Source organism: Artemia franciscana, chromosome 15 (assembly GCF_032884065.1).
Source record: "Artemia franciscana chromosome 15, ASM3288406v1, whole genome shotgun sequence".
In the NCBI taxonomy this organism is placed as follows: domain Eukaryota; kingdom Metazoa; phylum Arthropoda; class Branchiopoda; order Anostraca; family Artemiidae; genus Artemia; species Artemia franciscana.
The window spans coordinates 32587010-32611515 of NC_088877.1; the positions used below are offsets into that span (position 1 = coordinate 32587010).

Below are 24506 nucleotides of genomic sequence, written 5' to 3' on the forward strand. Positions count from 1 at the left end.
CGAGTTCGTTTCCACAGGCGACATAAAATTTTGTTTCATAGTCAAAGAAGTCATAGCCCGAATTGCACAGGCTAGTAGAACCTTCAAAAGACTCAAAAAAGTTTGGAGGTCGAGTACTTTCTCTCTCCGTCCATGTCCATCTTGCACATGTCCTGAAAACATGTGCCTACGTAGACTTTTCGGAATCCATTGGACCCAGAAGGTAAGGAACGAGCAAATTAGAAACATCACAGGTCGACCGTCCCTCATTGAGACCATATGAAGGCGTAGATAGAGCTACCTCGGACAAGGGCTACGCATGGATGATTCCAGAATCCCTAAAGTTACATTTTTCTGGTTATCTGAAGGCACCTGCCGCAGAGGAAGACCCGAAAATACACTCCGCCGTACCTACAACAATGACCTGCAGTACCTTCACGCCTCAATACAGCCGGAGTGGGAAGATATCATCGCATCCGCAAGTTTCAGAGACGACTGGAGACTCTTCTTGGGTGCCTCTGGAGGCACAGGAGGATCTAAGGTAATCGAATTAACAAAAATGATTTTTTTTAAAAAAGTAAAAACCATAAAAACATAGACTGCTCATTTTCTTTGAACGAGTAGAAAGGTAAAGTTCTTGAAACTCTAATAAAAAATGTGTGATCCATTTGAAATCTGTGAAATGATTCATTTGCAAGAGCCAAGGACCCGACCTGAAGCATAAGGTAAGTTATGGCTATTCATTAGGGCCGAAAGTTCAAGAATGTTAAACCCTATTCCAGTCTAGAGGGCCATGACCAGGCTGTTTTCTAGCATTAACAGGTCATGCGAGGAAGTTACTAACACCCTACACCACGACTTGAATTAGTTAGACTTGTTCTGCAAGAGTGTGTCATGCACCCTGTGATCAATAGCATATCCAGCGCAAGTATTATGCTCTGCTAAACGCCATTAGAACAGAAAAACTAATTTTACGCGAGTCATTTGGAATTGGAAGATATTGTCAAAATCTAGTAGCCTAACTTTCTCTTTATATGCCTATGTTGTTCCTATTGTACCAGAAATTATAGTTGAAAAGAGAAAAATCATTAGAGTTATCAGTCTTGCAGATCCATAGCACCTTTGAAGGACGGTTCTAATAGGAAGATTTATTTTATCCTGAAAGTTAAAAATACCAAGAATGTCATGCTGCTTATGCCTATTATATGGCAATTATGTCAGGCTCCTGGTCACTGCCCGGCTTAGCTTTCACTGAAAAAGATTGGTTGGAGTTGAGTTGATATCCTTCTCGGATCCCTTGTCGAAAAAATTTGTCTGTCTAGACTCATCTCTCTTTAAATTAGAATAAATAGCCCTTTTGAAAGCACTAAAAAACTTTAGCGTAAAAAGCGAGGTATTGACGAAGTTCTATGTTGCTCCTTACTTTCAGTAAAAAAGACTTTGAAAATTCCTTCCGCGTAACCTTCTGTATACAAAGGATGGCTTTAACTTTTACGTGACAGTTCTTGACTTGGGGTTTCAGAGTTTAAAACTTTAAAATGTGAACATATTTATTGTCAACTAGCATAAGGATTTTTGCTGACATGAAAGTAAACGAACTGCTCCGGAACTTTACCACGGGTAACATGATATGTCCATGCTTCTTATTTTTTTTAGACAACCACATTATTTGTATAGGCTTATAATGTTGTCCATGTTCTTATTTGTACACCAGGATAGCATTCTATCTGCAATCATGTTAGAATAATGCAGCTTTAGAAAAATTTCATTTCGCACGTTTAAGGTACGTCTGAGAGGTTGTATGGCTTTGAGGTTATATTGTTGAATATAAATTAGGTTTGCAGACTAGGTGGCTTTCAAAAAAATTATATGGCTCAACAAGGGTTTGATAGGGTCATGATCTTTGAAAATTTTTACAGGATTACAAAACATACCTAGGTGGAAGTATTTCTGTGCTTTAACTAAAGTCTGTTTCTCCTTCTGAGAGTACTTCTACTCTGCTGGCGATAACGATCTTGAATAAAGAACAAAAAAACCTCTGTTACAAGCAAGTGTCGTCCGTAAGCTACGCTGTGACGTGTCAGCCTTAAATACAAGGGCTAATCACTAAGAGTCAAAGTAATTCAGATTGTTGAACATGCAAGTTTTGAGGAGATTCATTCCAAATAAGGATAGATTTTTATGGCACTTGGTATTAAGCAATCGCCAATTCTGTCGGTCTGTGTCTGTCTGTCGGTCCCGGTTTTGCTACTTTAGGCACTTCCAGGTAAGCTAGCACGATGAAATTTGGCGGGCGTATCAGGGACGGGACCAACTTAAATTGGAAATAGTCGTTTCCCCAATTTGAACATCTGGGGGGGGGGAGTAGGGGCCGGTTAATTCGGAAAAAATAGAAAAAAAGAAGTATTTTTAATTTATGAATGGGTGATGGGATCTTAATGAAATTTGATGTTTGGAATGATATTGTGTCTCAGAGCTCTTGTTTTAAATCCCGACCGGATCTGATGACATTGGGGGGAGTTGGAGGGGGGGGGGACCTAAAATCTTGGAAAACACTTAGAGTGGAGGGATCGGGATGAAACTTGATGGGAAAAATAAGCATAAGTCCCAAGTACATGACTGACATAACCAGAACGGATCCGCTCTCTTTGGGGTAGTTGGGGGGGGGGGGAGGGTAATTCTGAAAAATTAGAAAAAATGAGGTATTTTTAACTTACGAACGGGTGATCGGATCTCAATGAAATTTGATGTTTAGAAGGATATCGTGTCTTAGAGCTCTTATTTTAAATCCCGACAGGATCTGGTGACATTGGGGGGGGGGGGGGGGTTGGGAGGGGGAAACCTAAAACTTGGAAAACACTTAGAGTGGAGGGATCAGGATGAAACTTGGTGGGAAAAATAAACAGAAGTGCTAGATACATGATTGACATAAAGGGAACGGATCCGCTCTCTTTGGGATAGTTGGGGGGGGGGGGTATTTCTGAAAAATTAGAAAAAATGAGGTATTTTTAACTTACGAACAGGTGATCGGCTCAATGAACTTTGATATTTAGAAGGATATCGTGGCTCAGAGCTCTTATTTTAAACCCGAACAGATCTGGTGACATTGCGGGGGAGGGGGAAACCTAAAACTTGAAAAACACTTAAGTGGAGGGATCGGGATGAAACTTGGTGGAAAAAATAATCACGAGTCCTAGATACATGATTTACATAACCGGAACGGATTCCGCTCTCTTTGGGGTAGTTGGGGGAGGGGTTAATTCTGAAAAATTAGAAAAAATGAGGTATTTTTAACTTACGAACGGGTTATCGGATCTCAATAAAATTCGATATTTAGAAGGATATCGTGTCTCAAAGCTCTTATTTTAAATCCTGACTGGATCTGGTGACGTTGGGGGAAGTTTAGGATGGGGAAACCTAAAATCATGGAAAACGCTTAGATTGGAGGGATGAAACTTGGTGGGAAAAATAAGCAGAAGTCTTACATACGTGATTTACATAATTGGAACAGATCCGATCTATTGGGGGGGGGGGGTTAATTCTGAAAAATAAGGGAAAATGCCGTATTTTTAACTTACGAAGGAGTAATCGGATCTTCATGAAACTTCATATTTAGAAGGACCTCGTAACTCAGATCTCTTATTTTAAATCTCAATCGGATCAAACGTAATTGGGGGGGGGGGGCAGTTAGGGGGGACCGGGAATCTTAGAAAATACTTAAAGCGAGAAGATCAGGATGAAATATGATGGGAAGAATAAAAACCTGTCTAAGATACGTGACTGACATAACCGGACCGGATCTGCTCTCTTTGGTGGAATTGGAGGGGGGGGTAATTTTGAAAATTGAGGTATTTGTAACTTACGAAAGGGTGACCTATCTTAATGAAATTTTATATTTAGAAGGATCTTGTGCTTTAAAGTTCTTATTTTAAATTCCAACCAGACCCTGTGACGTTAGAGGGAGTTGGAGGGGGAAACCGGAATTCTTGGAAAACGTGAAAATTGGGGTATTTTTATCTTACGAATAGATGATCGGATCTTAATGAAATTTGATTTTTAGAAAGAATTCATGTCTCAGAGCTCTTATTTCAAATCCCGACCAGATCGTTTGACATTAGGGGGAGTTGGAGGGAGAAATCTTGGAAAAACACTTGGAGTGTAGGAATCGGGATGAAGCTTGGTGGATAGAATAAACAAATGTGCTTGATACGTGATTGACAGAATCGTACTAGATTCGCTCTCTTTGGGGGAGTTGGGGGAAGGGGTTCAGTGATTTGGCGAGTTTGGTGCTTCTGGACGTGCTAGGACGATGAAAATTGATAGGCGTGTCAGGGAGCTGCACAATTTGACTTGATAAAGTCGTTTGCCCAGATTCGATCATCTGGGGGGCTAAAGGAAGAGGAAAAATTAGAAAAAATTAGGTATTTATAACTTACGATTGGTGATCGGATCTTAATGAATTTTGATATTTAGAAGGACATCGTGACTCAGAGCTATTATTTTAAATCCTGACCGGCATTAAGCCTCTTATTTTCCTTTTAAATCAATCTTTTGATTCATAGAATTTTGTTACAGCTCATACCATATGATCTCTCGGCTCTTAGCTCTTCTCGCCTCGTCACAAGTGCCATATGAGCTCTTAGCTCTTGTTTTCTATTTTTTTGCCAGCAAGCTCGTTAGCAGATTATCGAGGTATGATAGATTTTTAATGCAAGCATATGCTGTTTAGTACCTACTGTAGATTCATTAGTTTAAAAAGTAATTTCCAAAGCTGATTCGGCCCTCTTGGTCAAAGCATTTATTCGATTACTTGGATTTTTCCAGAATCTTGGTTTATCTCTTCTGATGTCAGCATATGTCAAAAGTTTATATTTTCTGATTGGCCGAAAGTACATATACCTTGTTAAGGCGGACACCTTCCTCTCTGGCAATTTTGAAGGTTTTTGAAATTAGTGCTGCACTTCTCATCATTAGCAACATGTACAACAACGTCATTGATTAACAGACCCGATCTAGTCTGCTCTATCTCCAAAAATCTCCTTGATCTTTCTTTGACATTTATTTTATACAGTTTAGTCGAAATAGATATCTTGGGAAGGGAGATCTTCTAACTGCCATTTTAAATGCAGAGAGGCTTGAAGACTCGTTATCATGCTAAAATATCCATGCCTGATATCTGACCTTGAGATTTTCTGTGAATAGACTCATTTTACCACAATTTTGTAGAATGTTGCAAGTGCGTAGTTTGGCCTCTTGGTGCATTTATAGAGCCGCGTCGTATATAGTAGCTGTCAGTGGCTGCGCTTCCTTAATATCTAGACAAAGTATTAAGGTACCATAAGATTTCTTCATAGTAATTATCGGATTGGCCCATTCTGTGAGATGCTCATTTTTTTCAATAGCCTTAAGGTGTTCCAGTCCAGACACATTAGCTCCATTTTCAGTCATTCTTTCTTTGAAAATTGGAATTTTTTTTTGTTTTGTTTTTACTGTTGGTTGAGAGTTTCCAACTGAGAAAAACCCAAGGTTAGTATCTAATTCTACCAATATCATTAATAATCTCATCATAGATCCATGTCTTTGGCAACACTGAGATTTCTCTTGATACCTCATGTAGTAGGGACGTGCAATGGACAGATTACTTGAATTGGCAAGGTCACCAATTAGACTTGTCATTTTCAAGCAAATATAATTCAATTATTTTCTTCCACTGTTTCTTTTTTATTTTTTAGCAATTTCAATTCAGTTACAACTATTTTCAATTCAATTACAAACATGTTTCAATTTCAAATGTTAATAATACACTAAAAACAATATTACAAATATGACGAAAATTGCACGTAAAACAAACGATTTAAAGTTTCTTTTATTGTTGTCCGCTGTAAAATAGCGACGAAGACCACACTGCCTTTCCATAGCAAACAAATACAAAGTAGAAACAATAGGGAAAATCTTTGCAAGACAGTGGAAATCAGTTTCTACTTTGTATTTGTTTGTTGTCTGCTGTAGGGCCCAAATCTTCCTTACAATACTGAATATCTTCTCGACGCTGGAATACTCAAGCGTTTTCTTCCTAATAATGCAGAAGTTGGATATTTGTCCTTGTTTCCTTCTAGTAGACCAATGAGTGCATGCTCTTGCAGCTAATCTAGGCATTATACGGGTTACCATGGGATAAAATGAGTTTGGATTTCTTGAAACAAAAAAAGCAAGGATACTTTAATTGCTAGGGCGCGCAATTATTTTCAGGACCCATACCATTTCAATCTATGATTTTTATCGTCACAGATTCCAAAGCAGCTCGCAAAAGGTAAATTTTTTCACAGCTAAAACCACACCGTAGCTTGTTTTAAAAAGTAGAATTGTCGCAAAGAGTCAAACTTTAGCGTAAAGGGCGAGGGATTGCGGAGGGGGCAACCCATTTCATATACGGAGTAATTTCTGTTCGTTTTAAATTTGAATGTCGCTCCTTACTTTCAGTTAAAAAACTAGTTTTTTTTATTCAATTTCTGAACGTTTTTGAATTAATGCATGTTAGATTTTGGCTCTCCGCACATAAATTATTAAAATGAAATTTGTATATTAATTCTTTTTTTGGCTAAATGGCTTTCTCTTAGTTTTGATCAGACGATTTTGAGAAATAAGGGGTGGGGAAGAAGGCCTAGTTACCCTCCAATTTCTCGGTTACTTAAAAATCCAACTAGAACTTTTAATTTTTAACGAACGTTTTTACTAGTAAAAAATATACGTAACTTAAAAATTAACTTACGTACTGGCACGTACGCAGGAATTTTTTTTTGGGGGGGGGGGGCCAAAACCTTCGAAACAGCAGATATAAAGTAGCACTTCTTATTTAGTAATGCAAAAAGCAGGTATAGACTGAGGCCTCAACGTGTGTTTTAGGCTCAGGTTATGTTCATAGCGATTTAGAACCAGTGATTAATCTATTATATCCCACTGAAAGGGAAATATTAGGGTTAACAGTGCAATGTGGATTCTGTGGGGGGTAGTTCTTTTATTGCAAAAACGTAGATTTTAATGAAAAATGATAGTTTCCACAATTGATCCATTAAAAGCTGTACTTTATCCTGAAAGGGGGGGATAAACGCCCTAATATATAGGATAATTCTATTTTGCTGTGGAAAGCAAACTCTCTTTACAAAAAAAGATAACGGCACAATTGCTAATTACTTCAAAGAGGGTAAAAAGTTAGACAGAAAATGGGTTAACAATTGGGTAGTGACTTGACCGGATAATGGCATGCTGTAAAATCCCCCAAAAAAGGCTTCACACATGTATCTAGATTCTTAATAAATGTCCTACTTTTGCCAGAAATCCCAAGAAACCATGGGGAAATTAAACATTTCACAAGGTTTCGGGGGGGCCCGAAGGCCCCCACCCTGCGTACGTGACAGCTTACGTAACATACTTTTATATTCTTATATTTTTATTATGTATTCGAGGAGCTTTGTACCCTCGTCAATACCTCGCTCTTTACACTAAATCGTAAGTTTTGTCCCAATTCTTTAAGAATGATAGAAAGGCCGTAGAATAAATAGTTGAAATTAATAAAAATACTTTAGCATAAAGAGCGAGGTATTTATCTCCTCCTAAATACCTTGCTCTTTATGCTAAAGTATTTTTAGAACCCCTCATATGCGTAATAATCTCTGTTCGTTTTACGTTTCAATGCTACTCCTTACTTTCAATTGAAAAAACGTTTTCATGTTTTTTTTTTCTTTGTTTTTTTTTTTTATAGCAACGTTAGAAAATCCTGCGCCCTTTTCATTGAATTTTTCTTCCCCCATGACATATTCCTCGAAGGAAAGATCCTCCCACATAGCCCCTTCCCTTAACCCCACCCCCCAAACCAAAAAAATCCCCCTGAAAACGTCTGTACACTTCCCAATAACCATTACTGTATGTAAACATTGGTCAAAGTTTGTAACTTGCAGCCCCTCCCCCAGGGATTATGGGGGAAAGTCATTCCTAAAGACATAGTTATTAAGGTTTTCAACTATGTGAAACAAAATGACTATCTCAAAATTTTGATCCGTTGACTTTGGGAAAAAAATGAGCGTGGGAGGGGGTCTAGGTGCCCTCCAATTTTTTTGGTCACTTAAAAAGGGCACTAGAACTTTTCATTTCCGTTAGAATGAGCCCTCTTGCGACATTCTAGGACCACTTGGTCGATACGATGACCCCTGAAAAAAAAAGAAAGAAAAAAACCACGCACCCGCGATTTGTCTTCTGGCAAAAAAATACGAAATTCCACATTTTTGTAGATAGGAGCTTGAAATTTTCGCTATAGGGTTCTCTGATACGCCGAATGCGATTGTGTGATTTTCGTTAAGATTCTATGACTTTTAGGGGGTGTTTCTCCCTATTTTCCAAAATAAGACAAATTTTGTCAGGCTCGTAACTTTTGATGACAAAGACTAAATTTGATGAAACTTCTATATTTAGAATCAGCATGAAAATCTGATTTTTTGATGAATCTTTTAGCATCTAAATTCTGTTTTTTAGAGTTTCGTTTACTATTGAGCCGGGTCGCTCCTTACTACAGTTCGTTACCACGAACTGTTTGATAATATAAAGAGATTCTATTAGAAAAACAAAATTAAGAGGCGCCTGTTTCAAAACATTGCAAAACATTCCATTTTCCATTTTCAGTCTACCCTCTTCGTTATCTCAATTTCATTTCCAATATTGATGTATTTTTGGCAAATACTGTATTATCTCCATCCCAACTAGCATTTTTTTTTCCTTTTGTATGACACTTCCTTGCCAAATACAGAATGTCAAAAAGGCTTTAAAAATAAACTAAATGTAATCACTTGATTTAATCTTAAACAAATTTACGAAACTTTATTCCGACATAGTTTCAAATGCTTAAAGAAAGACTGCACAGTAGATTTAGTATAAGGCCTCGTGGCAAGACTCACTGGGATATTTTCAGGCTGCTCAATCCAAAGTTTATGCTGTACACCAGATGCTGTTAAGTCTTTAGATAGGTTTGTCAATGTTTCCTCGTCTTTAGCCTGAGAAATGAAAGCAATATGACGATTTTAAATTCACTGAAGGCTTGAAAAAATAGAAATATGATTAGTTGAAAATAAACCTCCATGCAAGGTTAAAGGAGAGATTCATCCCCTTAGTGTAATGAATAGTGTGAAAAAACTTGAGTCTCAATGCATTTTAGGACTTCAGGATACAAAGGAAATTCTTTCAAGATTTCTCTTGAAGACTTGTGAGCACCTATTATTGAAAACAGCAAATTTCACACATTATGGAAACTATTTTATTAATTAACAGTCCCCCCCCAAAAAATCTCAGGATTTGGGCAAGGATACGAATTTTCACTTGTTCAATTCCTTTATTTACCTTTTACTTTACTCCTTTAACTTGTTTTTGATCCAGACCCGAAAAAAAAGAACAGTACGAATTCAAAGACAAAATTTTTTCAATGACACTATACACCATCCCGCCTCAGACAAGCAGAAATTATCCAATAAAAAATACACTTTTTACATTCTATGAATAGATAACCTTATACGCAACATCAATGACCCTACCCAACTAGTATTATTCGCTGACGATTCTACCTTATTCATATCAACCAATTACCTTGATACTCACGGTAGTACTGCCCAAGATCTTCTCAGTAGAGTCCAGTTCCAGTGTTGTCAAACCTATCTGGAAAAAAGCTATTCACTTTTATTCAGCGTAGGACATATAATCCCAACCACAAACATCAGTTTTACTCTTTCTGTTAACCCTTCGGTCACTGTGCCCTCATCTGAGGACATGCTCTAAATGCCCCATTTTTAAAAACCCGTTAGATTGTGCGACTTTGTAGATTTGCGCTCCACACTCACCAATGTTGAAAAGATAAGTAGCATAGTCTTCATTAAAATCACGTCAAATTCCAATTTGTTGTGGTTTTTTGAAGTCAATTGTGTACCAGGAAATGGACGTATCAGGTATGATTATTCCAGTTCTCCTGCAATTCAATGATAATAATTATGAAGACAACTACTCCGTTTTTGTTCTTTACTTCCAGAGCTACCTGTTGGCACTTATTTTTAGCTTTAAAATCTACTAGCAGAGGTCACTGACCTTTTAAAAGTCTAAAGTTCTTATTTGAGGATAGTGTGACTCATGCTCCACTTTTCATCCGATTTTGGCAGTTTTGGTCATGTTATTTATCGCAGATTCTTCTTTTGTTTTGCAGTTTTCTTCGTTCATTCTTTAGTGTTTTTTTTATGTTTTTTTCCTGTCTTTGTACATCATTTTCGGACTTTTTTTCCAGGTTCATCTGGTATGCGGCCAACAAGAAGAGTCCGGCATGCGGATATTGTAAACGCGCATAACGATATAGATTCCGATTTATCTGAGCTTTCCGACTTTTTAAACTCGGATGATGAAGAGGACGATTGGACACCTCCAAATGTGCTAAACCAGACTGATTATGCTGAAAGTTATCATAAAGTGTTGACGAAGAAGATGATATATCCAATGCCACGGCGGCATCAACTCCAAAGGTGCGTCTACAAATCAGGAAAACCATTATATTTAAATTAGGTGTCCTAGATCGTAGAGCAACTCCACAGCCAGTTGGACGAGAAGAGCCTGTCGATCACTTCAATGAGCTTTTTGATTCAAACTCTTATGAGCTAGTAGCAGAACAAACTAACTTATACTCTTTTGTGAATCATTGTAATTCACTTTGCTATGAGTTCCTTAAAGTATCCTAGATATCGCAAGTACTGGAGCAGCCAACCTCGTGTGCCACTTAGTTGACACTTTAAATTTCAATAGATTTCACCGGCTTCGGAACTTCTTTCACTTTGGTCGACAAAAATGCCAAGGATCCTCAGAACCCAGATCGGTTGTGGAAGGTGCGACCTTTCATTGACCAAGTCCTGCAAAAAACTATGATATCAAACCTTCTGAATACATTTCTGTTGATGAGTAAATAGTTTCTTAGACTTGAAGCCTTGGACATAAAGCAGTATATACGTGGCAAACAGATAGAACGGAGTATAAATATCTTCATGCTATGCAAAAGAAATGGCATAAACCTGACCTTCGATGTCTATCAGGGGAAGAAGAGTATCTTTACTGATGAACAGAAGGAGTTTGAATTAGGGCCAGATATGGTTCTTAGCCATGGCAAGTGGTGTGCACCTCTTACCTTATGCGAAACTTTTGTTTGATAACCTCTTTTCAAGCATACAAATGCTAAAAGAACTGTAAAAGAAAAAAATTTATGACAGAAGTGGGAATAGGGTACATGGTGCAAAGTTCAACTCTGATACAGCCCTTAAGAAAAGAGGCAGAGGATATTACCATGAATTAGTAAGTGGCACCTTGTGTCTGATGAAGTGGATGGACAGCAGATCAATCATTGTCGCCTCAAATACGACAAGAAGTGGAGAAGTGAAAGAAATGAAGAAATAGTGCAAAAAAGGCTGAAGTACCGTTAAGGCAACCAGAAACCATTGCAGTGTATAACCAATCTATGGGTAGAGTCGATAAACTCGACCACATGGTTCTATATTACTGAGTCTTCATTCAGTCCAGGAAGTGGACACTGCAGCTTGTTTTTCACATGATCGACTTAGCAGTGGTTAATAGCTGGCTTGAATACACCGAATTTCAAAAAGCCCAAAGGTCCAAGAACTCTATGGATTCCCTGACCTTCTGTCTAGAGGTGGTCGAGTCTCTGATTAAAAGCAAAGAAGCGACGTCAATGAGACGAGGGAGGCCACGCTCGGTCCCCTCGATCAATGACAAGGGAAAAGAAATCAATGGCTCCTTTATAGCTTGGTCGTCCCAAAAGTGGAAGGCAAAATTCCCAAGACCATGCACTGCCGTAAAAGGCGACTCATAAGAATGTAAAATGATATAAGAATGTATTTAAATGAGAAACAAATGAATTTGATAATGTTGGTTGCTCCCTGATTTTTGTAAATATAGTATTTGAAAACATAAACAGTGTAATTTTGTCCTCAGAGAAGTACATTCAAAACCCAGCACAAAGGGAGAAGTTAAAATTCCGATAAAGTACAGTATTATCTTGGTATTTCAGAAGCCATAAAACTAGTAGTTGCATAATTTTCATCCTCTCCAATATAATTTGTGACTGAAAGGGTTAATAACATATCCATTCTATAAATGACTACAACTAGATTTCTTGGTGTTTGTCTTGACTTGTCACTTCATTCAAACTACATGCTAAACGCTTGATAATCATAATTTCTGGTCCAACCCCACTGCTTCACAAGCTCAGTTACTTTATTAATTATGAATCCATGAATATATTTTACAGCTCGCTCACCGTTTTCTGAATCTCTTACTGCTGTTCTGTGTGACGAAACACTTTTTGCCTCACCTGAAACCACTTAAGACTGCCTAGAATCAAGCTGCAAAGCTGCTTTTAGTCTGCTCAGGCTACATCCATTTATGGATTCGTGCTCTGACATGGATTACAACAACCTCTCACAAGTTATTTCACTGAGTAAACTTCAGTTTACAAATTCAGCCTTCATAAACTTTATTCCAAATTCTCTGTCTCATTACTTCAGTTGATGACCTCTCTGTCACTCAAATCGTCAAATCACGTCCATTCTCTTTAATACTGACCTGCCAACAAGCATTCAGTCCAATCCCAGTTTGGTCCTATTTACTAAAATATTTCCTCTTGGATCTATCAGCATGATTCAGTTAAATATTTAAATCTTTCTTTCAAGTTCTTTCCCCTCATATGTTGTCATTATCTTTTGTCTCATGAGAAACAAAATTGTTAATGTTTACTTCTTTTGCATTTTTCTATGCAGAAAATTAGTTTTGCTTTCTGTATGTGGTGTAATTCCGTTCTTCTCCTTAGTGGAAAGTTTAAATGTTTGGATACTCAAGCTTTTTTTCTTAGGCTCATGTTTTCGTTGTATTGAATTTTTTCATACTGTTTAACTATAATAAATGAATGAAGTAAGCAAACACTCCATCATTGTGAAGAAATCGCTGAAACCTTTAAGCCATCATAACAATACCTTGGGTTGCTACTGCTTCATTTTGTGAATGGTTGTATGAAAACTGTGATTCATCAATTATTAAATTATACTTATAAACAATTGAGAAAAAAATAATTTTGTAATACCCTGTAGATACATGTTCCAAAAATTATTGGACAAGTTTGAAGTGTGATTATTGGACAAGTTTGAAGTGTGTGAGGTCTGTCAACACCAGTTAAGTTAAAATCGCGAGCAATAAGACTTGTCACATCGTCACTGGATTTGATCTGATGTGCATTAAGAAGTTGGATAACTGTTATTATTTATCAGATTAATGAACTATCATGGTTTCAGCAGTAGTTCAAACGTAGTAAAGAACTAAGAGCCCATAATTGCTGGAATAAAAACAAAAAATAGTTTTCTATAAAAATAGTCTAGGGCCTAACAATTTCCATGTAATATAGTAAAAAAAAGGGATTTTTATTCAGATTCAACTGAACAGTGGATTGTAATCACAAAAAAATTTCTTTAAGAACTATGAAAAAGAGCCTGAAACCCATCAAAATGATGTTCAGTCAAAATAAAAAGTACACCATTGAACTTGCCATTGCTGAAAACCTTTCATCGGTGATTTAGAGTCCCCCACCTTGAATCAGTAAACAAAATCATTAAACAATTTACACAAATCCCTATTATTAAAATATTAACAGAGGAGAAAATATAAGCAGAAGAAAGGAAAATAATCACCATTGTTTTAATCAGTGAAGACCTTAAATCAGTGAAAAAGATCAATAAATTATTTATACAAATTCTGATGATTAAAGCATTAACAGAGGAAAAAGTATTACCTCGAGAACAACTTTATGCATTCTATCTAATTCTTCTAGATATTCTACAGTCTCTTTCTCATCTTTGAATAAATGAATTGCTGCAATTGAAGCATGGCAAGCTTGAGCTGCTATAGCTCCTAGTGGCCATTTCAAATCTGTTCTCAAAATTATGTATTGGACAATGCTTTCAGCCATAACCAGCTCTAAAAGAATAGCAAATGACAAGAAAAAACATATAAAGCAGATTCTTTCATAATTTGTTAAGTAATAAAAGGTAATTGCAGTCAAATGGACAAAACAGATACATGGTAGTAAAATCTTTAATATTTTTAAGTAATTTCAAAAATTAAAAGTAGTATCTATTTATTTTAGTTTATCCAACACAGAAGAAAGCCGTAGGCTTGTTGCAATAAGTAATTAGTACTGTAAAGTAATTAATCGAGTTTGGTAAATGAAAATTCCCAAGGTTTTCAAGAATTTATATCTGAATAAATTCCTAAATTATATTTGGCTGAACCAATTACTTTATTTAAAATTTTAATGAAAATTTGTCTAAAAATACAAGAAAATAATGGTGCAGTAAACAGCACAACAATTAGTGGCTATATTCTCCAGGTACAAAAGAATAATTTCTAGTTCAGAAGCCAAAAATTCCCGTAAATGTATTTAAACTGTGTTCCAAGTATATTTGTGTTCTGCTTAGCAAACTCTTTTGAAGAAACTCACCAAAATTACAATTTGAAAACTTGCTGTATAAATCCCAAATTTGAGATACCTTTTGATTATTTCCTTAGACCTTTGTTCTTTTACCCTAGGAAATCAAATTTTAACTGGATAGGTGCTTCAGATTTGAAATTATCAGTCCAGTTTCTGAAACTACCAGTTCTGAAAATAGAAATCAGACGAAATTCCCAAATTCAAACCATGAATCTAGAAAGTTTAAGCTTTTGGTGAATGAGCCTAGGCCTTTAATAAGCCTAGGTCTAGTCTTACTCTCTTACTTATTTCTGACAGTTCTTAATATTTTTTAGTATACTTTTATTTATATGTGTTTTGTAGCAATTTGTAAGTTTTTTCTGATTATGCTTTATAGTAATAACCTAACCAGGTGTTCAGCAGCAGTCAAGAATCATAGGCAGCACAATAGTTCTGCCTAATTAAAGAGCATTGTGGGAACAATGTACTATTATTATTTTTTTTTGGTCTTCGGCCAGGACACTTTGTATAGAAGGAGTTGTTGTAGAAACTTTGAAAAGGGCTTGATTGATTGGAAATTGAAATGGCTAGTATTCTCTTTAAGTCAAAAGTGATTGGAGGGCAACTAACCCTCTTCCCACGCCCACCATTTCCCAAACCCATTCAATCAAAGTTTTGAAATATCCATTTTATCCAACGTAATTGAAAGGTCCAGAAATTCTGTCTTTGAAGATGAAAACCCTACAGAGCCCTCAGGGCAAGAGTAGTAAGTTGTGCCCTAGGGGCATTTAAGGTTTGTATATGAAGGGTGATCATATAAATTTTTGGAGGGAACTCATTGGATTGCTAATCAGAAGTTTTAGTGCCCTTTTAGAGATTCGGAGTGATTGAAGGATGGATACCCCCTAAAGACACACACCTTGTTATTTTTCCAAAATGCATTTGATGGAAATTTTGATATGGCAATTTGTTGTTGAAGAAACTTGGAAATTGAAAGGCCTAGTGCCCTATTTAATAGTCAAAAGTGATTGGAAGGCAACTAACCCCGCCCATTCCCACCATTTGCCCCAGCCCATCCAGTGAAAATTTTTAGATTCCATAGCCATTTTGTTCAATGTAATTGAAAGGTCTGGAAATTATGTCTTTAAGAACAACAACCTCTCCAGAGCCCTCAGGGCAAGGGTTGTAAGTTATGCCCTGGGGGCATATAAGATATATATAGAAAGGGTGATTGTCTAAACTTCAGAGGAGGCTCATTGGATGGATAATCAGAAAGTATAGTGTCCTTTTTAAGATTCAAAGTGATCAGTCCGATGTCCACCACTTCCCAAACATAAAGGTAAAGGATACGGCATTAGACTTTACAGTCCCTACCGGCGGTGCTGATCTCCGTTTCTTGGCCCTTCAGCCAGGAAGTGCAATGGGGGGTTGGGGGCCAGCCATCCTGTGCTTTCACACACCCTTCCTGTTTACCTTCCCCAGATTTCTCCAGGTACCCATTTAGAGCTGGGTCGACTCTGGCTAAGCTTACAGAGTCACGCCACTGACCCCCGTCCCAACTGAAGAATTGGGTACACTAGGATTCGAACCCGCGTCCTCTCAGACAAAGGATCCCGAATCCAGCGCACCAACCAACTCGGCCAGGATCCCAAACATATCCAATAAAAATTTCAAGATAGCCATTTTCTTCAGTGTATTTGGAGGGTTGATACTCCCCCAGCCTTGTATTTTCCCAAAATGTATCTGATTTTAATTCTGATATGGCTATTTGTTGTCATAGAAACTTCAAAAACAGCTCATTTAATTGGAGATTGAAAGGGTCTGAGCCTTTTTTAATAGTCACAAGTGATTGGAGGACAACCAACCCCCCTCCCATGCCCACCATTTCCCCAAACATACCCCAAAAAATTTGAAATATCCATTTTGTTCAACATAATTGAAAGGTCCATAAATTATGTCTTTGAGGATGGCAACCCCCCAACAGCCCTCAGGGCAGGAGTTGTAAGTTATGCCCAGGGGGCAGATGAGGTAAATATAGAAAGGATGATTGTATAAACTCCAGAGAGGGCTTGTTGGATTGGTAATCAGAAGTTCTAGTGTTCTAATAAGATTCAGCATGATTGATGCATGGATACCCCCCCCCCAAACCCAATATTTTCCCATAATGCATTTGATAGAAATTTTGAGATGGCAATTTTTGTTGTTGAAATTTCCAGAAAAGGCTCATTTTATTAGAAATTGAAAGGACTAGAACCCTTTTGATTAGTCAAAAATGATTGGAGGGAACAGCCCCCCCCCATGCCCATCAATTCCCAAAAACCTGATCAAAATTTTAAGATAGCAATTTTGTTCAGTGTAGTTGAAAGGTCTGGAAACTACATCTTTGACAACCCTCATACTTTCTCAAGACTAGAACATAATTTGCACTTTACTGAAAAAAATGACTATGGATTGTCAGTTTAATATACATATACTGATGTATACATATTCTTAAAGTTTTAATAATTTTTAATTCATTAAAGTTAAAAAAGTTAAAACAATTTAAATGTAATTTGTTTATTTAGATCACACAATAAATAACTCAGTTAAACACAAAACAAGTAAAACTTAACATGAGTAGGGCTGACAACCCCCATGCCTTATCAAGACCAGGACATAATTTGCACTTTACTGAAAACAAAATAGCCTACATCTAAAATGTTTCACTTTTTTTTTACTTGTTTGAATTGTTTTATGTTGTTGTTTTTTTTTTACTAGATATATGAAGCAGCAGTTCCTCAGATGATCGAAAAATCTAGCATCAAATCTGTAGAACTACAATAAAAAAAAATTATTTTTTTTCATGTAAAATATTATGACAAATAATAGGCTAATAATCAAAATCTCTCATTGTTCAGAAAGTACCAGTAAATTTAACAACTATGCTTTTGTCAGAGGACCCTTGAATTTTGACACCAATTGTTTCTCATCTGTTTTACATGTTGAGTGAAGTTTCAACAGAGTCACCTATATTTTGACAGGCATGTTGCTGCCTGTCAAAAATTTTGACAAGGTTACTACAGGATACTCTCAAAAGAAATGAATCTCATAATAGAAGCCAATATATACATTTGAATTCAGCTGAAGGAACATTTTTAGTCAGTTTGGTATTCCACTACATCAGACAAAAAATTTTCAACACTTAGAACATAGTTTTGTCAATATAATATTAGCTGCCATTTTAGCTTAATTTTATCAAAAAAAACAAAACAATATGGCTACATTTTAGAAAATATCAGTTGTATTTGTGCTAATCCCAACTCTTTTCGCCAAAAAATAACCAAGCAATGCCAATTTTGAACATTATAGAGCTAAAAAATTCTTGGGAGCTCATTTTGTGTTGGAAACAGGAAACTGATTCAATTGAATATTCTTTTCTAATCAGGATGTCTTGAGGGATACACTTTTTATATTGTCAAAATATAATGATGGCTTCAAGTTACAACAAGTTACAACTAAGCAGAGTTATCCTGTTTTGACAGAATATTTAAAGTAATTCAGAAATTGCAAGTCATTGGTGCCTTTAGCCTATTTTTAACAGGTCAGCATAAATATTTTGGATACAGTCAGTATCCTAATTGTAATAAAAGTGACTGGAAGAAGTTACTTAAATTCTGTTTGTTTTGGGTTTCATTTATTCTATACTAGTGGGTCCTGGATGTTTTGAGTTTGAATTATTCTAGGAATTTCTTTCTGTAGGTCTTAAGTTTAATGAGGTTCTTAACTTTTTCTTTGAAAACCTTTTTTTGGAAAGTCCTTTAAAAAAAATCAACTTCTTTTTGTTTTTGTATACCAAAGTTTAAGGTTTTTCAGCATCAAAATTTCAACAAAATTATGTTTTTTTCAATATTTAAGTTTCAAAATTCAGGATTCCCTGAAAGTAGTCACAAATTGATGCAGTAGCCTAGTAATAGTAGTTGCAAGCATTTTCAGTCACAGTTGCCACACTTGTGACTTAAATATGAAAATGCAACTACTTGGAAGTAGTTGCAGTTTTAGTCACAACCAGTAATATTAGCAGCTGTAGAAGTAGGCTAGTAGTGGCCCTAAAAGTTTCAAGTTCATATCCTTAACTATTCCTAAGATATTGCAAATAAGCCTTTTTGATAACTTGGATATAAGAACCTTTGGTAAAATTCTAGTTAATTGACTTCTTGCTATCTCAAAAAGGGTTTAGGTTAGGAAGTGAAACTTTTAGGGATGAGTCTACAGGCTAAAGTATGTCCTGGGAAGGTATTTTAAAGTACCCACCTCTACTCCTTCTCCCTCTAGAGGGCCCTGAAATTTGCCTACATGACAGGTCTATACCTATTGAAATTTTGACAAAACAACATTTTACCTTAATTTTCAATTACTAGTTGCTTTTTCTCTGCTTTTAGTTCTGAAAATGCAGTTCCTGTTATTTGAGGAGGGTTTTGAGCCATATCAATTTTTTTCAAAATTTAGGAAATGCATTTGCATATCTTTAAAACCCTATAAAATGGAACTGAGCAAAATTATGAAGCTGAAAACGATTTTGTTGTACTTCAATTAAGCAGAAAATCTATTTTGCAAGGTTTCACTCTTATAACACACATATTTTTAAAGGCCATGGAAGGTCAGGGCCCTCTAGAGGGAGAAGGAGTGGAGGTAGTTACTTCAAAATACCTTCCCAGGACATACTTTAGTCCATAGATTCATCCCTGAAAGTTTCATTTTCCTAGCCTAAACCCTTTCCCAGATAGCAAGAAGTCAATTAACTAGAATTTTACCGTATCTTCTTTTTATTTAGCTCAACATACCACAAATATTTTCGAAAATATTGCCTCTTTACCCTTTTTGGTAACATCTAGGATCAAACATTCTCCCCTTCCCTAATGATAAATTCCGCATGTAAAAACTGACAAGTTCCGTAATTCACATCATTATCCCTGAGGCAAAAGCGAAATGGTATTCTTATAAGTTTAGCTATTAGACATTCTTACTAGCCTAGGCTTATTTCAAATATATTTTGAATTTTACCTCGTCTTTAGGTATCAAAATTTAGCTATATCTACCAGGATTGCTGACGAAAGCGAAAATCGATCATTGTTTTTATATGAAAATTACCAAACGACAAATCCGCAGTAAATGGTAGAAAACTGCAGTCATCAGACACTAACAATTTTGCCTCTTATTATTTAAGCCTCATGCAGCGCTATCATTTCCAAGACTATGATTTTCAAAGCAGTATGTTCAAGCTTCGGAATCTGATGTACAGGTGTAGATGATTTGAAATTAATCATTTTTAGAGATTTGGCATACCCCAAGTGCTGAGGACTTACCCAATATTTTTTTTTTCGAATCTGATTCTTCTGCTTGGATACAAGATAATATAATTGTTGGTAAATTCATACATATTCATATAATTTACCTAGGAATAAAGTGAATATGTCATCGGATGCCTTGTTTTATGCTCTTTCTAGATTCCAAAATTGCTTCTCGGGCAACTTCCATTTTGAGCCCTAATGGGAGCAGCAAAAGATAACTTATTGCATTGTATAAATTTTTTAGACTATGTTTTATAATTGAAAAAGTAGCTTGAAGATAATAGCCACTAATAAAATAGAAAATTTGCTTTTAAATGAGGCTTTAAACAAATCTCTATGGTGTTTGAGTGCTTTAATGGCAACAAAGAAAAAAAACGAGAATGAGGAGCCATCGGTGCTATCAATGCAAGATACTGATTTTTCTTATTGCTCAAGATTTGGGCTGCAAGTGTTCACTTTAGAGTTTTAACGGTGGTTATTCCAGTGGTTTATTGTTTTTTTTTACTATGATGCCTTTTTCAAGGTTTTCTTTATGATTTCTTCTTTCTAGAAATTATTTCAAGTGATGTATACTTTTTTCTGTAAACACCATCGAGTTCTTTCTTACTAACACTGGAAATACTTCTATGCATCACATCAAAAATGCTCAACAGTCAGTTTCATTGCCCTGAAACACAGTGTTTAGCTAGTTTATAATCTGAAGAACAAGAATGAGAAAATAGAGGCAGACCTTTATGACAGGATTATTCAAAATGTTGCATAATTTGAGTGATTTGTCCTGAAAAAATATTGTTATTGACAAAAATAATCATTCAAAGCTTCTAGTAGTTGTTTGGTAGCTGAGCCATCTCGTAGGAACCAGCAATGGGAACTGTTTTGCATCAGCAACAACGAACTTATGGTGGTCAAGAAATTTTCCCATTCCTCTTGGGAATATTGACAGCGTAGTTTTTGGTATCATGAAAAAAACTTCAACTACTCTGGCAAGGTTATACACTCTCCTGAAACACGAAGCTCCAAGGAGCGAGTTGCTCATCCGGTAGCTAAAAAAAGACTGGAATTACATCTTAAAAAGGAATCAAGCCTAAGACGCGTAGTTGTGCTGATTGAGGCATTGCCATAGCCAATGCTCAGGACAGTAACAAATTATTCACCAGAATACCACAATATTTTAAATGCATGTCAGTAATGTTCTCTCTTTCCCAAGATCATTAAATCATTGACTCTGTCGAAATGCATAACAGATAATTTTGAACTCCGTCACGTTAAGTCTAAAACTACTAAAAATGTTCCGACGATGTGAGCTCAAGATGATTCCACTTTTAGAAGAAGATTATGTCATATCATGAGCCTTTAGAAAAGTAACTTATGAATTTCTGTCTTTCAACTTCAAAAACTTGTAAACCTTTAATCATAAGAGAAACGTGTAAAGTTTCACAGGAAGCCTATGACGATGGCAAAATTAGCTTTGTATTGCTGATAGGTTAAGTACTAATCCACCAACAACTTGCGAATGAATTGATAAATTAACATAGTGATTTTTTGACGGTTTTCTTTTGAAACGGTGGTAAGTTTTCTGTTTTTGTCGATCTAGACATCTAGAATAAGTCCAAAAGGTTCTTATTTTTAATGAATTTAGAAGCCGAAAGTGCTCATACTGGTTAATGAACATGCAATACACGCACTACATTGTCATTCGAACGACGGACAAACAATTTGCAGAGTTTGTCACGTATTTTAAGGTTTTCTTCCTATTAAAAAAATCGCTAATTAACAACTTTCCCACTAATAAAGTTTTCAAAGTTGAAACAAAACTATTGCTCTTTAATTTCTTGGAACTTTCTTAGCAAATTGAATCGTTGTTATATAATTTTCAGCGTAATATTTCAAAACCAAATAATTAAGAGCAGCAGGATGAGTAGCTTCAATGCTTATAACGTTGCTAATGTTTCTTTGCAATACTTAAAAAAAATTGGACACAAAGCTTTATCTAAGAAATTGGAGACGAGAACTTGTTGTGCTGTTCTAACTAGGCTTATGCAATCACAATCGTGTTTTGTTGCATTGAGGTCCTGTTGCTCTTGATACCACAAAGCTAATCCTCAAAACTTTCAAGCCTTCTTCTGATTTTGTTGTTCGTGTTTCCAATTAAATCCTTGTCTTTCTGTGAATTAATAACTTCCAGTTTTTTGTTAGCTAGCAATTTTTTTCAATAGTCCTACTAAAGTTGTTAGATAACAGCTGGACGGCAGAAAAAGCCTGTAGGCTTTGTGTTTTGAATAAACTCTTGGCCTTAAGCGGTTTTATCAGCAATTGTTAAAATTATAGCTTACAGTGCCTCATTTCTTTTGACCTGTCTGAATATAACATTGCGTTGATCAGCACAAAGAGCTAGCCTAGGATGCATCAGCTAGAATCTAGATTAATTGTAGACTTAAATATATAATGAGTCGGAGGCAGGCACGTACGCAAAAAAAAAATTCGGGGGGGGGGGGAAGGGACCAAAACCTTCAAAACAGCAGATGTAATGTAGCACTTTTTTATTTAGTAATGCAAAAAGCACGTATATCAGAAAATACAGATTAACTTTAATCTGTAGTATTGTAGCGGATGGGGGAAAGAAGACTGAAGCCTCAAAAGTACGTTTTAGGCTCAGGTTATGTTCATAGCGATTTAGAACCAGTGATTAATCTATTATATCCCACTGAAAGGGAAATTTTAGGGTTAACAGTGCAATATGGGAGCTGTGGGGGTAGTTCTTCTATTGCAAAAACGTAGATTCAAATGAAAAACGATAGTTTCCAGAATTGATCCATTAAAATCTGTACTTTATCCTGAAAAGGGGGGATAAACGCCCTAATATCAAGGATAATTCTATTTTGCTGTGGAAAACAAACTCTCTTTACAAAAACTAACACTACAGTTGCTAATTACTTCAAAGAGGGTAGAAAGTTAGACAAAAAATGGGTTAATAATTGGGTAGTGACTTGACCGGCTAATTGCATGCTGTAAAATCCCCCAAAAAAGGCTTCACACATGTATCTAGATTCTTAATAAATGTCCTACTTTTGCCAGGAATCCCAAGAAACCATGGGAAATTAAACATTTCACAAAATTTCTGGGGGGGGAGGGAGGCCTGAAGACCCCCCTGCGTACTTGCTAGGTCGAAGGTAATAGGCTGGAGACTGTCTGTGCAAGATTTCGACTCTTATTTGTAGAAGAGCATCGTCAAGTGCTGAAAACCATGTTGCAACCAAGATGGACCCAGGATTTCATAAGGCCTCCTTTCATACTGGAGGTCCCCAGAGACTTCTTTATGTCCTGTTCTAAGCCAGCCCAAGCGCTTCGAGGTAGACTTGAGCTGATTTGTGATCCCTGTCCTGCACTGATATCCGGGATCAGGCACAGTAAGATGCAAACAGGCACTCAGACATACATTCAGAGAGAGAAGGAGAGAGAGAGGGAGAGAGAGAGAGAAAAATGCAACAAACTTGTTGCATTTCATCGACGTCATACTGCAGGTTTGACAGTGCATGTGCCAAGAGATCAACTTTAGTTTCCAGGGTTCCGATTCGGTCCATTAGCTTTTCGTGGCTTCTTTTAAGTTCCAATATCAATTTTGAAAATTTTTTTTTTTGCTATTTTCTCAAGGTCATCTTGTGAGAGTTTGACCTTACCAAGCTCCTTTGTTATATTTTGCTTAACAATATCACTAATTCCATCATTAGCCTGTGATTTTTCTACGGTATGCTCTACGGTATGCTTTCTACGGTAAGATCTCAAGCAGTACTTCGTTCTCAATTATAGTGCTAGTAGCAGTTTCCATGTAACAGTTTGAATTTTTATTTAGTTCAGCCATTGTTTTTTCGATGGATTCATGTTTACTAGCACCGCATGCCTTTTTATTAGTTTCAAAGCCCAATATAGTTTCAAGCAATGATCAATTTTAGTTTGCAATATTATTATTTTTGTAGGAAAATGGCTAGGAAATACCTTAGGATTGATAATGTGTGCTACAGGGCAGTCAGATATTGCCACGGTGTGGTGTGGAGCGTCTTGATGCTGGAAATTCAAGACAATATGCAAATCAACGCTTCTAAAAACCAATGGAGTTAAAACATATTTTTTGTCAAGAAAATGCTTTAGGAATGACGAGGGATGCCAAAGGGTGCCACTGGGTATTCACAGAGTGGAACAGACTGGGAATTACTAGAAAATAATACCAACAAAAAATGAACAAAATACGGAATTAAGTCACATGTTTTGTGCAATGTGGAAGAAAACCGCTTTGATTTCTTTTTATCACAGCCTATGTAAAACCTCAACATATGTACCACTTAAAACATAATTATTTGCAAGCTGAGAAATGTTCCCTTCTACAGTATCTTTTCTTATGTTGAAAGTAGAAGCAACCCGCTTTTATTTCATTCGATCACATCCTATATAAGAGTCCTATGTACAGACCAATCAATAATCAACAACACCTGCACACCGGACAAAAAAATTTGTTCCCTAGCTGCCAAGTGAAATCATTTGCTCAATCATGCTTACGTAACACTTCAATGAGTTCAATACCTAACCTAAGCTGCCCTTGTCTAGCTCACGTCAAAATTTTGTATAAGGCATCGTCTTTGTTCTTCAAAAATCATTTCAGGACC

The 24506-nt window shown here is 36.3% G+C and overlaps 1 long non-coding RNA gene across 1 annotated transcript; it reads right to left on the reverse strand.

The window, feature by feature from the left end:
* Positions 1-8803: 8803 nt before the first annotated feature.
* Positions 8804-19499, reverse strand: LOC136036375 (uncharacterized). Its single transcript, XR_010619719.1, has 2 exons — positions 19374-19499; positions 8804-9020 (listed from the first exon to the last, which is right to left on the reverse strand). It is a non-coding gene; the product is annotated as an uncharacterized LOC136036375 (long non-coding RNA).
* Positions 19500-24506: the final 5007 nt, after the last annotated feature.